The sequence below is a fragment of the Bemisia tabaci genome, chromosome 4, assembly GCF_918797505.1.
Source record: "Bemisia tabaci chromosome 4, PGI_BMITA_v3".
NCBI classification, from domain to species: Eukaryota; Metazoa; Arthropoda; class Insecta; order Hemiptera; family Aleyrodidae; genus Bemisia; species Bemisia tabaci.
In genome coordinates, this window is record NC_092796.1 from 22,121,031 (window position 1) to 22,136,383 (window position 15,353).

The 15,353-nt window shown below is 39.6% G+C and overlaps 1 protein-coding gene and 1 long non-coding RNA gene across 2 annotated transcripts in view; one reads left to right on the forward strand and one right to left on the reverse strand.

The window, feature by feature from the left end:
* Positions 1-5,849: 5,849 nt before the first annotated feature.
* jar (Myosin heavy chain 95F jaguar) overlaps positions 5,850-15,353 on the forward strand; it is a 79,134-nt gene continuing 69,630 nt past the window's right edge. Inside the window, exon 1 of the mRNA XM_019051591.2 lies at positions 5,850-6,165. The gene's annotated coding sequence lies outside the window, so the exon portion shown is untranslated. The remainder of the gene's footprint in view (positions 6,166-15,353) is intronic.
* Positions 6,176-15,353, reverse strand: part of LOC140224452 (uncharacterized) — a 43,290-nt gene continuing 34,112 nt past the window's right edge. The window contains exons 3-4 of the long non-coding RNA XR_011899729.1: positions 12,922-13,106; positions 6,176-10,781 (exon numbers count right to left, since the gene is read on the reverse strand). This is a non-coding gene — a long non-coding RNA (uncharacterized lncRNA). The remainder of the gene's footprint in view (positions 10,782-12,921; positions 13,107-15,353) is intronic.

The following is a 15,353-nucleotide window of genomic DNA, read 5'->3' on the forward strand; positions in this document are numbered from 1 at the left end:
AGGTTGAGAGAGATATCGTGCACGACGTCATGTCCAGGCAGTTATGCTGGTATGGACATGTGCAAAGAATGTCGGAGGAGAGGTTGCCCAAACAAGTTTTGGATTGGGTACCACCTGGGAAGAGGCGACGGGGACGTCCCGTAAAGGGTTGGCGGCAGGGCGTTGACGAAGAGATGTTGCGGTGTCAATTGCCCGATAACCTCTGGGAAGACAGGCATATGTGGCGTTTGGGTGTCGTAGAACGCCAGAGTGCGTTATAAAGCGACTTTATATATATAGATAGAACTGAATACGGATCTCAGTAGTTACTGTCTAGGTTGACAAAAGTTGGGGATTTTAAGTTATTAGAGAAAACTTTGAAATATCTGAGAACTCATCTGAAAACAGCTAAAAGTCAGAGAAAACTGACAGATGCTTTTCAATGATGTTTAATCTTGCTCTATTTCAAACTTTGAATAATTTGATCAATAGTTCTGTTTGACCACCTTTCTTTCCAAATTCAAGGAAAGTTCAAGAATTATCTTAAAATTGGTCATAAATGTCGGAAAAACGTTCAGGAATTTCATCTCTGCATTGCTGTGTTGATGTTTTACTACCGTCGTGGTAACTGTCATGTTTCTTTTAGTGTAGTGTTTTTTCTTGCCCACCTTGATTTGTGGTTACTCATTTTTTGTGTCCAAAAAAGAGATAATCCCTTGTAAGGATTTTTAATTTTACTGTTGTACAACTATCATATTTTAGAATGTCTGTCCATTCTTATCTCTTATGAATCTCCTAAAAACAAAAGAACTACTTAAGATTTCAAGCCTCTGGTATGGAATTTACTTGTTTTTAATATCATGGACCAAAGCTCTCGGCTCATTGAAATGATCTGTGTCTCATGTATTCATTCGATCATGTTGTATTTTGCAAAATATTTATTTTAACACTTTGTGCTAATAAGTAATAACCAGCAAAATATTCCTCTTAAATGTTTCTTAGAGTCCATAAGTACTTTTTTCTTCAGATAATGTTTCAAAGCAAACTCGTGTGGCCTGGTCACAAAAAAGTGAGCTAAATGACTCTATTTTATTATTTTATTTTCAAGCATAATCTTTTCTTAGATTTTCTTTTTAGTATTAAGTTGTGATAAACTTGTGATGTGATTGCATTAATTCAATAGACTGATTGAAACGCATATTATTCCTGATTATGCACAAATGTTTCAGTTGGGACACTACTGTACTACCATTTTTGTGAACTAAAAATAATTAACAACCAGGCTCTGTACTTGTTTGATGACAACAAGGCTTTCTCGTCATACATTTTTCAATTTTTGTCTGCAAATAGTTTTCAGGATTTTTAGTCCTCTAAAGTGATATGGATTTTGGATCTAGTGAATAATGAGGTTACACATTCCAAAAATTGAAAAACTCAAACGCAAAAAACAAAAAATCTCCGTTTTTTATTTTCCTCTAGGCTATTGTAATAACAGGGATTGTAAAGTCAAGTTCTTAAAGGGTCACAAGTGTCCTTAGTTATCTTTCTTTCTCCCTTTCTTAATCATTTTTCAATGAAGCTGCAATTTTTCTACTTTCAAACTACTAGTATCATCCTAGTGTTGCCCTGTGATTTAAACTTGTAAATATTAATATGTATTGTTTATCTTTTTATGGAAATAGCATCTAAGTTTTAATTTTTTATCTTTAATGATTGAAAACTCATTTTGATATCTGTGTGTATTTTATGCTCTAAGATTTCTAGTGTGTCACCAGAGGTTTAATAATTATTAGTTCCTCAGCCCGAAGTCAGGTTAAATCTTCTGTCATCTCACTTAGTGCATTTACTTCTCTACTCAACCTTTCTCATTGTTTCACCTTTTCATTTATTTCTAATTTCTAATCAATGGAAGCTCAAAAAGTTTGAACGTGGATTCATCAGCTTGGAGCGATTCTTATTTCTTTTGGCAGACATTTATTTTAGGAGGAGGTGTGAAATTTTAAACATGTGCCTTTACATGACTTATTTCCGGTTATAGAGGAGAGCTTCTTTCTCGTAATATTCTCCTCAACTTGCACTGGCTACAAAACTCTAAGGTTATTTTTTTTTTGTTCAAACGAATTTCATCACATCGAAATTTTTACTTGTTGTTTTATCTTTGTTTTGGGATCATCATAGTAATCACTTTATAAACGAGTTTCTGATCTTTTTAATTATATCAATTTCTCGGCTCAAATTTTCATCCCCACCAATAATTTCCAGTATAAACTCACGTCAAGGTCCAGCATGTGGTATTCCTTACTCATATCCAGTTTCAACAGATTCGATGTATAATACATTTTTACAAGAGCTCTCATATCTCTCATTATTTTTTTGTTTTATTATTTTATGCTAATTAATTCCAATGATTTCAATTGTTATGCTTAATCTAAAGTAATTGTTCTGTTATTTATTACCAAATTTTATTTTTTTTTAATCCACATTTTATTTATAGTTTTATTCATATTGTCACTTGATACATTGAGCCAAAATATGTGATGTTAAATTAAGCACACGATTTCACTTCAAAATTATGTTGTAGGTATTTAAAATAAGAACTTAGTACTTACTCTCATACTTTGTTCAAGTAGTATGAGGATTGACAGAGATGTTTTGATTCATCGGTGGAAGTTGAAAATGACCTGTAATAAAACGTAAAACCGTTTATTTACTCATGGAAGGGTGGCTTAAAAGCTTGTAAAATTTAATTCCTGAGGCCATTTTCATTGCAACCTGCTGCTCTCTTGGGTCGTTTGAGTTTTTTATCTTTAATATTCAAAAAATTTACAAAGTTTTAATGACATCAATTGGTCTTATTAAAAACATAAATTTGAATTTTTTGGAGTTCATACTTTATCAGATTTTTCTAACTGTGGGTATCTAATCTAAAAGTTTTAGCACATGACAACCTTTTTTTCTATGCCCTCCGATGTTACTTAATTCTCATCAAACATGTAAAACAATCACCACCTACTCAAATTTTAGAATTTTTCTCTACATTATCAGTGTTCAACATTATCCTGGTATGTGAATGTGAATAAAGCTATCAATATTGAGCCCCGCAGACGAATTTTGATTAACTTCCCTTCAGTGCTACTTGTCAAAGACACATTACCAAGAGTATACCTACACAAGGCAAGAGCATCGTCATTCTGTGCCTTGCATAGAATCTCGCTACATTACTTAAAGTAACTTCAAATTGCTGTTGAAAGTTCAAAAACCCATATCTCTGATTACAGGTTTACTTTATTCGTTGTTTTAGAAGGAATATCTGATCAATATTTTTCTTGAAATTTCTTCTGAATTCTAAGTTTTCTTCTCCTCACAAAGAAAATTTTGTTAAAATTTTAGACCATTAAATCAGCTCGATTTTCTTCGTAAAATTTAAGTGAACATACACATTTTGAAAAACTGCAATTCAAGGTACAAGTTTTTGAACTTTCATCAATCTTTAATGCTTTAGTCATTTTTATGGCTTCAAATTAAATTACTTGCTTTTTATTACTTTCAAATGCCTAGTCAATGCTAAGTAATAGGTGCAAGGAACGGATCGGCCTGTCTTTTCCGAACTATTCTTTTTCTTTCAATTCAATGGGAGGAAAAGGTAACGACAAAATAATGATACACAGCGATGATGGAACTACAGAAATTTAATGCGTATCTCGGTTTGCAGCGTTGCGGACCTCCTGCCATACTGTATTTTCCATGTGGAAAACTACTAAACGTCATTTCTTGAAACTGCGATTTTTATTCTCTCTATTTGAAGAATATTCCGTGAAAATTTCGAGCCACAATGTTGGTCAGGTCTCCTTTGAAAAAATAGGTACAGTAGGAGTGGAGATTTTGAAACACTGCAACCGAGATACTTACGTATTTTTGCAGTTTCATTGTCGATTAGTCAGCTCTACAGGGTGTCCCAGGGTCAAGTACGAATATTGAAGGAGTCAAAAATTGGGTCAAAAAAAGACGTCTTCATTGTGGTATAACTTTTTTTCCAAAAACGCTTTCCCTGGGGGCCACGACTCCCCAAAGATGGAGGAAAAGAATCGTCTTTTTAACATTGTGACAATGTTTATCAACCAATATTAATTGAAGTTGGTACTTGGCAGTAATTTTTAGCGCTCTTTTCATTTTTGACCTCCAAAAAAAAGGAAAACTCAATTAGGGGGTTCGAACCTAAAAAAGGCCAAAATTAATGTTTCTAGCGACAAAAATTGAATTTTGACGGCACTCTTAGAATTAGCGTCGAGGCCGGATTTAGGGAGTGGCCACATGGGCCGCGGCCCATGGCGGCAAATTGAGGGAGCGGCAAAGTCAAAGTCGGAGTCAGAAAAAAAATTACTAACGAGAAAAGGCGACAAAATCTCTCATTTCTTAATTTTGTCGTCTTTCGGGGATACAAGAGACGGCTCCTTTAATTAGTCGAGTTAAGAAGAAAAACCAAACACGCAATTTGGCCTGGAACGGCGCGGCGCAGAGAGCAATGATGACGAGGACCTGAGATGAAAAGGAGAAACCCTCCTCGGCGCGGCGGCGGTCAACATGTAACACATATTAGCGCCTACGAGACTGCATGAATACTTCACGCATCGCGTCAGACATAGCAGCAGCGGCGGCAGCGGTCGACGTGAAACGCATAGCGCCTACAAGACTGCTTGAATACTTCATGCATTGCGCCAAATATAGTGCGCTCAACGCGGCGCGGCGGCGGAAGTTAAAATTATTAAACCACATTTATGTTTGTTCTTTCATAATTTTTTCGTTCAATACTTATAAGTAAAAGGCCTTGTCCACACAGAGATATAGGTTTACGAAACTTAACTTTCGCGCAAAGTTCCATGAACTTTTACCAGTAGTTTTGACTGGGCTTTCGCAAGAAATGTGTCCAACAAGAGTAAACGTGTCTCATGCACCTTTCCCCCTCCGGCACGTTCACTTGATGGTTTTTATTGATGTTCCAAAATGAATGAGAAGGGAGCGGCAAAATACAGGCGGCCCTTCGGCGGCAAGTAGGTGAATCCGGCCCTGATTAGCGTTGAAAAATATTGTGAAAATGTACCTTGCGTTTTTCGCTATGACTCATCATTTTCGAGATAAAAGGGACTGAATGGAGCGAGGGTGGGCGCGAAGGGTGTGGTCCCTGGGGAAGGCGTTTTTGGAAAAAAAAAGTTACAATACAAAAACGTCTTTTTTCGACCCAAAGAATCGACTCCTTTAATATTCATACCTTCACTGAAAGAAAAAAAAAAAAAACTCGGTGTATTTACTAAGAAAAGGGTAAAATTACCAAGAATTCAGGGTTCTATTTGATCCCAGTTTTTTCTTGGTAAAATTACCTTTTATGGAATTGGTAGTTTTACCGAGAAATCTCGGTAAAATTATTGAACTTTCTCGGTAATTTTACTGGACCTCGGTAAAAACGCCAATATTTTTTATCGACTGTGGTAGAATTACCGAGATAAAATGGCAAAGCTACCGGGAATTGTTTACCCATAAAAGTGGTATTCTTACCTGAAAAAAAAAACAGTAAAAATACCGGTTTTTAGGTAAGCTTACCAGTCTGTCCTGGTAAAATTACCAATAATTGGTAAAAAAAAGTGAGATGGTAAAGGTATCAACGGACCTTGGTAAAAACGCCGAGAATTTTTTTTCAGTGTAATCCTGGGACACACCGTATACTATTTTTTTGACAATTTTCCATCGGATTTTTCAAAATGTATTTTTTCGCTGACATCTCCGAAGCCCGGAATCGTGGCCAATAGCGAGTCGTTCGAGAGAGCCGTTCCGCGGAACTGGTTCCGACTGCTTAACGCAGCGCACCGCGATGGTGTTATCATTCTCTCTCCCCTTCGCGGTAATTCGTCAGTCGTTCACCAGAGCTCCCAGTGCGCGTATCGTGGTCGCGGCGCGGGGTTTTCGATCAGCCGCAACCAGGTTCGTGTTCCGCTCGCCAGAAACCCGGGCAGCAGGAATATCGCTTAAAAATCTCTCTGTTGTGTAGTCAGTTCTACGTTTTTAACGTTTCAAGTTTTCCACACGAAAATCTACATTGTGCGTCACCGAGTAGGATGCCGTGACAAGTGTTTTCAGTGTTGTTTGAAGAGGCGCAGTGGTTTACGAAGCGCCGGCGTATCATCGAACCTACAGGTAGATATTTCGGTGTTACGTGTTTAATTTGTCTGTTCTACCTAAAAAAAGTCTAGATTCTGTGTTTCATAGATTTATGCAAGGTTGGTACGGTCAGGGAATACTGGGAAATGTCAGGGCATAGTAAAAAGTCAGGGAATTTGACGAAAATGTCACGGAAAAATTGTTAAGTCACCTTTATTTGCCTTCTTGAATAAGTTGGACGTTTCGAAAAACACATTTTGCCTGAAAACCATTACTGACTATGTCTTTATATAACAATCTGACATTTTCTCAATTGTCGAGGAATTTCACCAAAATGTGTCCGGGAAATTAGGGAAATGTCAAAAAATTACTTTTTCTAAATTCTGTAGCAACCCTGTAATTATAGTTAAAAAAAAAACGAATGAAAATAACGCATCAGTTCAGGGGCAAAAACTGTGGGGAAGGACCATCGGTTGGATACAATTTACAAGAAAAAAACGACGTTAGCATAGGTGCGCATGTATCGAGTTGGTACATCAATATTACTTACCTACCTAAACTGTACTAAAATAGAGCAAAAATAGAACTCTCTCTCTCTTTAAGCTCTTTCTCTCTCTCCTTAAAGAAGCGATCGAAGATGTGAGCAAACTGGAAAATCAACGGCGAAATTAAGTATCGAACGATAGGTTCTTCAGTTTGCGACGCTGCATATTTTTGTCGGATTTTGCTTTTTTGAGGGATAGCTCATCTTTTTCACTGTGTAGTTCTTTTTTGCCCTTTCAAGAATATTCTATGAAATTCTGAAATGTTCATTAGTAGGTAAATGACAAAATGGTTAAAACGGAAATTTTGGAACACCCCATATATTTTCAGCGGCCATAGAGCAGCGCCTATCGCTAGTACCTAAGTTTATAATTACTGCATTCGGGGAGAATGAGATCACGCGTGACTTTTAAACGCACGTCCAACGCAGGAGACTCCCCCGTTTTTTCGGGCCCTGTCCAGTGTCCAGTGTCCATGCCACCAACAACGTGACAATGGGCACGGGGATCGGGTTGAATACGAATGTGGCGATTGGTGCCGGTGCGTGTTGCATTGGTTCCGGGGAGATGGGGATGACATCAAGTGTGACGACACACCGGAGCGCGCAGAGTTGCCGGTAACGACGAAATACCAACCTGAGATGAAGACCTTGGAAAATTAAACCAGTTTTCCTGGTGGTTTCCCATCAACGTGGGTTTTTGGGCAGGGGTCGATAATTTTCCCGAATCACGCGAGAGCCAAGCTCGTGCAAAAATCGTGGAAAACCCTCAGATTTTCCCCCTTTCTTTGCGATGTCCGGCACACGCTGGATCGAGTCAATAAGAGAAGTCGGATAAAATCTGAAAATTGTAAAAGCTTCTCGTATATTTGATAATATAAAGCAAGAAAGTTCAAAAGTGGCTATAATGGGGGTTCCGTAAAATTTCCTCTCCAAAAAACCCATTGAAATTGAATTTGTGACTATAGATACATCAGAAGTTCAAATTTTAGCCAAAAACCTTCATGTTCGACCTCTTCTATTCGCTCGTTCCACTGTGCGGCATAGAAATTGTAAAATAAACGTTGGTTAAGTTCTTCTTACTAACGTTTTAAAGGTTCCCTCTCGTCGGCAGACCCAAAATCTGACGACTAAAATAAAGGAAGAAAGAAAAATAGATCATCACTTTTTGTGGAAGCACCTTCCCGGCTAGCGCGAATAATTATGAAAAGCAGGGACTTTTTTCGACCCCTGTTTTTGAGAAGTTCGATTGTCCGTGGTAATTTTATCGTGTTAAGTAAAGAAAATGTGGTCAAAATAATAGGAGACCAATACAAAAGATCAGTGGGGAAGTATTATACGGAAACGGATCAATGAGGAGAGTTTAACATTATCAAAATCAGGTATAAACTTGTCTAACATATTCAAAGCAATGTGTATTCTCTGTTCCTTACATTACCTAGACAAATTATGGACGGAAACTTACCTAGAACAAGTGCTGAACATTGTAATATGGGGTAAAATTAATTCGCTAATGCAAGGTTCGATACCAATGAACATACATGACAAAACTACTGGAAGCAACTATTACTGCTCTCAAGCCGCTCACATTGCCTATCGAAATATTGAAGGCGAACTGCAGGCCGGAACAAGTTAGGAACAACGTGAGTGAGGTATTAAACCGCCACAGCTATGAATCCGAGCTAATAATCCGAGCCAAAATGCTGCGAGCAACTATTACTACTCCCAAGCCGCTTGCATTGCCTATATCGAGACATGGAAGGGGATACTGATTTAAACGAGAGAGAAATAATGTAAATGGAGTATTAATTCTACATACCTACATGCTTCATTTTAAGAGGCACTAATTTGGAGTTGGGTGCGCTTTTGCCGCCTTCCACCCTTAAATGCAGAAATGTACATAAGAAATTATCTCGGTAGATTCTAGTAGGTTATTGGAGGTGGAGGTATTTCAGAAGTGACAACCAGTTCAATGGAACTTCTCTCAGAGACACGCTTAATGGGCGGCGCCCTTGGAGTAAAAGTCATCAATTGAATTAGTTAGTGTGTCAAGAAATTTTTCCTAAGAGTTTTTAGTAGGCACGGATTGATTCAACTGTTGGTTTTCTCCCCTTTCAATTTGGTATCACGTCCAACTTTATTGGTATCGATTCTGGCAACAATGGGAGCAACCAAGAGTGTAATAGGCACTGGGCTCTGACAAGTATTACAATCTTTTCCCACAGTTGCAAAAGTTAACGCTGCACTGATTAGTGCCCTTTAAGCACCAAATACTCATAAAATAAATTGTGTGCAATTTGTCAATCTGGACGCACAATCAGCCGGTGCCCGGTATGAAGGACAGCCGCAATGAATCAGTATTGTACTGGCTTCATCCTATAGAACTCGCCAATTTTTATCTTCGACGAAAGGGCGTTTTGTCAGTTAAGGCTGCTTTTAAAGTACCTGACATGTACCCGTAGTAACTGCCGATATCAGCAGCACAGGGATACTTGAAGTGCACGTGTTTCTAGTTGTTCATTTCATATTTTAGTAAACAAAGGGACGAATAGTACATACTGAATAAATTGAAAATACTGTATGAGAGACTCTAAATTTTTAAAATTTTCCGTGAATGCCAGAGCCGGATTTATCTACTTGCCGCCCATGGGCCGTCTGTGTTTTTCCGCCCCCTTCTCATTTGTTTTTAAACATCAATAGATCGTATCCGACAGTAGTGGTACGATGTATCGTTTGGTTCAAAACAATAGTACATAACCTCAAACAAAAACTTTAGGATTTAATTTGGAAAAGCTGAAAATGAGAAAATTCCTAACAACTTCACTTTTCATTGCCATTTGGTACGTGAGAGAATAAAAATTCGATCACATAAGACCCGTTACCTCAGATTTCTAAATTGACTTTTGAGGCTGTGGTTACGTATTGAACCAAATCGATATCAATGTAATCTCATACCTGTGTGATCTGTCGAATACGATCTATAAAAATCATCAAGTGAACGTGCCGACGGGGGAGGGCTGTATGAGACGCGTTTGCTAGTGTTGGGCACAATTTTTGTGAAAGCCCTGTCAACACTAACAAGAGTTCAGTTTTGTAAACGCATTCCTGTCCGGACAAGGCCTTCCATTTATAAAAAACGAACGAAAAAATTATGAAAGAACAAACATAAATGTGGTTAAAAATGTTAACTTCAACCGCCGCGCCGACTGCACTGTTGGCGCAATGCGTGAAGTATTCATGCAGTCTTGTAGGCGCTATGCGTTTCTCGCCGACCGCTGCTGACCACACTGTTTGGCGCAATGCGTGAAGTATTCATGCAGTCTTGTAGGCGCTATGCGTTTCAAGCCGACTGCTGTTGACCGCAGTGTGCCTGACGCAATGCGTGAAGTATTCACGCAGTCTTGTAGGCGCTATGCGTTTCAAGCCGACTGCTGTTGACCGCAGTGTGTTTGACGCAATCTTGTAGGCGCTGTTCGTTTCATGCCGACCGCCGCGCGATGAGAGATTTTGTCGCCTTCTCTCGTTTGTAATTTGTTTTCTGAATCCGATTTTTTCTCTCTTTTTTTGAAACCTACATTCAAAAATATTGCAAAATTTGCAACCCCCTACATTTTGCCGCCTTGGGCCGCGGCCCATATGGCCACCCCCTTAATCCGGCCCTGGTGAGTGCTCTCTCAGGTCCTTCTTTAGTTTTAGGCCGTATCTCAAACCTTCCCCCACGGTCACTGGGCAAATGCTCAAACTATGTTCTTCCGTAACATGAACATGTCAGATTTGCGAATCTCTTGGGGGTCAAATTCTCGGCGCCAAAAAATTCGCGAGTCGTTGCCCTCAGCTTTGGGTTCCTAAAACTAATTAAAACATAGCTGTGGGATGCAGATCGATGAAAGCAAGCCGGGGAAAGCAGTAGGCCGTGAAAAGGACGTTGGATGATTGATATTGCCTGACGTAGCACTCCGCGCATCGGTCATACTCACAATCAGAATCAGTCAATTGTCTCGCCGGTACTCAAGGTCTGCATGAGGCACCGCGTGCGCACTCTCTTGCACGAATTGTTGCTGCATTCGCAGTGCAGCGAGTCATTACTGCCGGCGAAAACTCAGCAATTAATCTGCAACAGAGGGCAATACACCCATCGGAATTATGCAGACTTTTCCTCGAACCACTCTCATTTGTCAGTCTGACTCACAACGGAGCTTGGAAGTTTGAGTCGCATTACACACATATCCGCCGTACTAAGGGAAAACGTCGTGTGAACATTCGAGAGTTGCTAAATTCCCTCTCCGAAAATAGTTATTTTGAAGGAAGTTATGATTATTTCTCTTTGAAATTTTCAGGAACTTTAGGTGAAATTGAGAACAAAATCGTCGGAAAAATTGGAGGACAAACCTTTACAAATTTTCTCGAAAATTGGCGATTTACCGAGGGAAATTTTGCCACGCTGGTAGCGTAAGCCATTTTTGTGCTTATAGAGAGCTTAAAGTTTAACTAATCATGAATTCGACGACTTCATGCCCTGAACATGACTAACGAGAATTTAGATTTTTCTCAAAACTCTATCTTTTGATCTGGAAATTTCAAACCATAAAAACTCCTGCTTGGTTTGAAAGTTTTCGGCTTTTCTGTGGTAAAATTTTCAAAGAACGTGTGTGACTTTCCTTACCACCTACTTAATCATGACTTCATGTATAATTGTACACTGCGGGTCCTTTTTCGCTCGGACAATCTCACATACCAAAATCAACTTGCTGAATTTTCTGCCGCAGTATAATAGTCAAAAACTAGATAAGTAATAGCTACGTAACAAGCTACTTCTTAGAACACAGGGGCAAAATCGGGGAGGCAGCCACAGGTAGTCCCTAAAGCTGCCCAACAAAAGAATCGTGACAGGAATTTTCAGTAGAAGCCGCAAGAAGTCACTGACAGTTGGATGGCTTTATCGTCATCCGTAGATCGAAGCTAGAAAACTCGAATAAGCGAGAGGAGCCCGGATGACATATCGACGGAGTAGTGCCAACTTTTTTAACGTCGAAGAAGAAACTCCAGCGCACAGTGGATCGAGTCAATGGGAGAGGTCGGACAAAGTTTGGGAACTTTAAAAGCTCATAACTCCGTTCATACAAAAGTCTGAGATATTAAAAGTGGCTCCATTGGTTCTCTTGCGAAAGTTTCCTCTAGATGCACCCCTTGACATTTGAAATGCGACGATTTAAACATCAAAATTTGCATTTTTGGTTGAGAATTTCATGCCTGACCTCTCTGATTGACTCGATCCACTGTGCGGTGGTGCTTGGGCCCGGTATGATCGGGCAACCGGAGACTCCGGAGAGCGTGGAGAAAGACGGGAGATGAGCAACTCAAAGCCGGATTGCACGCTTTCCCGGATGAATCTTCTCAGATGGTTGCCACGTATCCGTCTAAATAAGGGCGTGATTAAGGAGTGGAAAATCAAAATCTGGTAAGCTGAAAAGCCCTGGTAACAACGATCGTTAAAATGCACTCGTAAAACATTCTTTAAAAAAACTGTCAAAAATTAGACTCTAGGTGACCCTCATTGGATATTTTTTATTTTAAAAATGGCGTGAATACTGGCGGCGTGGTGTGCTTTGTCATATCTCGATTGATCTACCAGTTAAACCCGTGGAAAAGGATCGATAGACAGGGCGTTCGCACCGAACACCTTAATAATCGATTCTTTACCATTGCTTCGAATGGGTAAATATCGGTAATCGATCATTCACGCCTCGCCACCGGTGAATACCCGAGTCACAAAAGATCACAACCTTAACAAATTTTAAAAACATACCAATATTCTCGAGAGTTTTTTCTCCAAATAATTTCGAACCCTCTAACTCCTAAAAAACTGGAGTAAATAGATCTTTTAATAGTTTTTCAATACTTTCTTAAATCTTACCTCTCGTAAATCCTTAAAAAATTGTCCCATAGGGGATTCTTAAATTTTTTTTAAAGCGTTGTTTTCTTAAAATTTACGAGTTCTTTTTAGGGCAAGGTAACAGTGTCTCTCATTTTCCGCAGTGTTGCCGGGACTTGAGAATAGCGGCTCTTTAATTGTCATAATGAAGCCCAAAATTTAGGAAAAATCTCGGAGTAGTAAGTAAATGGGTCAAGGGCTAACAAATCGCTTACCACCGAGAAACCTCATACATGATTTTAGCACCTCCTGACGGCAATTGCCAGGTCTTCAATTTCCTCACTTCAAGTGTGGCAAAATCGGAGAGAACGGGACTTACAGTGAATGCTTAGATTTTTCGGTGCTGTAAATAGGCACCCACGAGACTACGACGCAATTCGAATCATCAGAACTCTTTTTTTCAAGCAGATCGTTCCTAAATGTCCCAAGATCACTGGATCGAAATGTAGAGGCATGACTCGTATTTTGAAGCATGAAACTAGTGTATGCGATTTTTGTCCAAAGCTGGAAACGAGAAACAGAAGATTATGAAGCGATTTATCATTATTAGACGATTTTAAAAGATGCGCAGGTTTACATCAGCGGTGCCGTGTGCCGGACAGAGGCACTCCTACTTGTGAATTAAATAACGATGGTAGAACCGAAAACAAGGATCTTGGTTAAAAATAAGGCCACGCGCATAGAATTGAAAAAATTCAACGTTCCGCCTGTAGGAATTGCGACGGTATCGTTCTTTTATTTATTCTTGAAAACATTTTTCGGAAAAAGCACTTTTGTTTATATTTAACACGGTAGTAAAAGGGAGCTCCTGCGTGTCGAAACGGTGGTGTCAACATATCTCTCTGTGGGTCGATGTAATTAGTAGTAGTGTATTCTTTCTGCTGTGATACCACTTTATGTGTTCGTGGGAGCTCGTTTTGCCTACTTTGACAAATGAAGGCGACTACAACTTCGCCGCGAGGCTCTGGTTTCTTAGCCTGCGCATAAAGCCAGCAGTCTCATAGGCCTGTGTTTTTCTCTGTAACTTTTCTGGAGTTTCCCATATCAAGCAATCTCAGAAATACGAATAGACATAGTCAATCTATTTAAAAAATTGGCTGGATTCGAGGATTGCATTTTAGAACCTTTTGAAATAGTCAGATAGGTACTGGTACTGCTCCATTTTTTCCCTGTCATGAGGATTTTAATGTCGCCTCTTCCTGCTAAAAATGCTCCGCGATTCAAAATTGATTACAACCTGCTCTTTTTTCGCCTTGTTCTGCGAGGATACATCCTTCTCAGTTAAGTTTTTCAGCCGTGAATCTTCATTTCGGAATGTCCGCGATTTTCGATTAATCGAAATCGATACCGCCGGTCATAGTTACCGTGCATAATCGAAATCGAGAACTCCTTCGGTAAAATAGCGTATGCCCACTTCAGATTACTTTTCCAATTTTGTTGTATGCAATTTCCTATCCCACGCACAGCGAAAGAGGGAAAGTAATTTGGAACGAGCTAAGATTGTGCAACGTAAGCAGTTGTTTAATTAAAAGTAACCCATCCAGGGCCGAATTAAGCGGATGGCCACAGGGGCCGCGGCCCATGGCGGCAAAATTTAGGGGGCGGCAAATTCGCAATCTTTTTGAATGTAGGTATCAAAAAATGAGAGAAAACAATCGGATTCAGAAAATAAATTACAAACGAGAAAAGGCGACAAAATCTGTCATTTCCTGAGAGTAAAAGTATAGGAATTTCTAGTTTTGTCGTCTTTCGGTGATGCAAGAGACACCTTTAATTAGTCGAGTTAAGAGAGAAACCAAACACGCCATTTGACCTGGAACGGAGCGGCGCGGCGGTCGGCATGAAACACATAGCGCCTACAAGACTACATGAATACTTCACGCATTGCGCCAACACAGTGCGGTCGGCGCGGCGGTGGAAAAATTTTTAACCACCTTTATGTTTGATCTTTCATAATTGTTTCGTTCTTTTTTATAAATAGAAGGCCTTGTCCAAACAGGGGTGGGTTTACGGAACTGAACTTTTGTTAGTGTTGACAGGGCTTTCACAAAAAGTGTACCCAACACGAGTAAACGCGTCTTATACACCCCATAAATTTTTGCCTAAATCTGTTCCAAATTTCCGCTCACTATTGTGTGGAAGTAAGTTAATTGGATCGCGTTAAGCAAACAGGAGCCAAGCCACATCAGCTATTGCCAAATTTAATTGGGCAATTTAAGTTTTTACCTGAAAACGGTTGTGCCGATTTGCCGATTTTTGTGAAAATGTCAGAAACTTTTCTGCATAGTACGAAGCAAATCCTTAAAATTTTCAAAGGAATCCGCACAAACGTTTTCTTGTAAAAAATTAAACTGCCCAGTTAAATTTAGCAACAGCTGATGTGGCTTGGTTCATTTCTGATAAACGCGGTCCAATTGTAAATTGATTTATTTTTCGAGCAAATGGTAAAAGAAAAATTGCAGAATCTCAGCAGCATTGCAAGCCTCATGCGCCCTTTCACCGAAGATGGTCATGTATTCACTGTCCTCAGATTAATGATTTAAATCTTTTGCACATGCTGCCCTACTCCTGAGCTCGACAGAAATTGATCACAGGGTCGTGCCCAGTGGGATCCGCTAAAGGACGTGCGCAAAATGGCAGGCCAAGTGCAAATTGCCGGAAACTCTTCGTTATTCTGGGCGCGTTTGAGTTGAGGGAACCATTTGGCGTCGTCGGTTTGGTCCTGCACTCCTGGCAGCGCAGCGTCCCGAT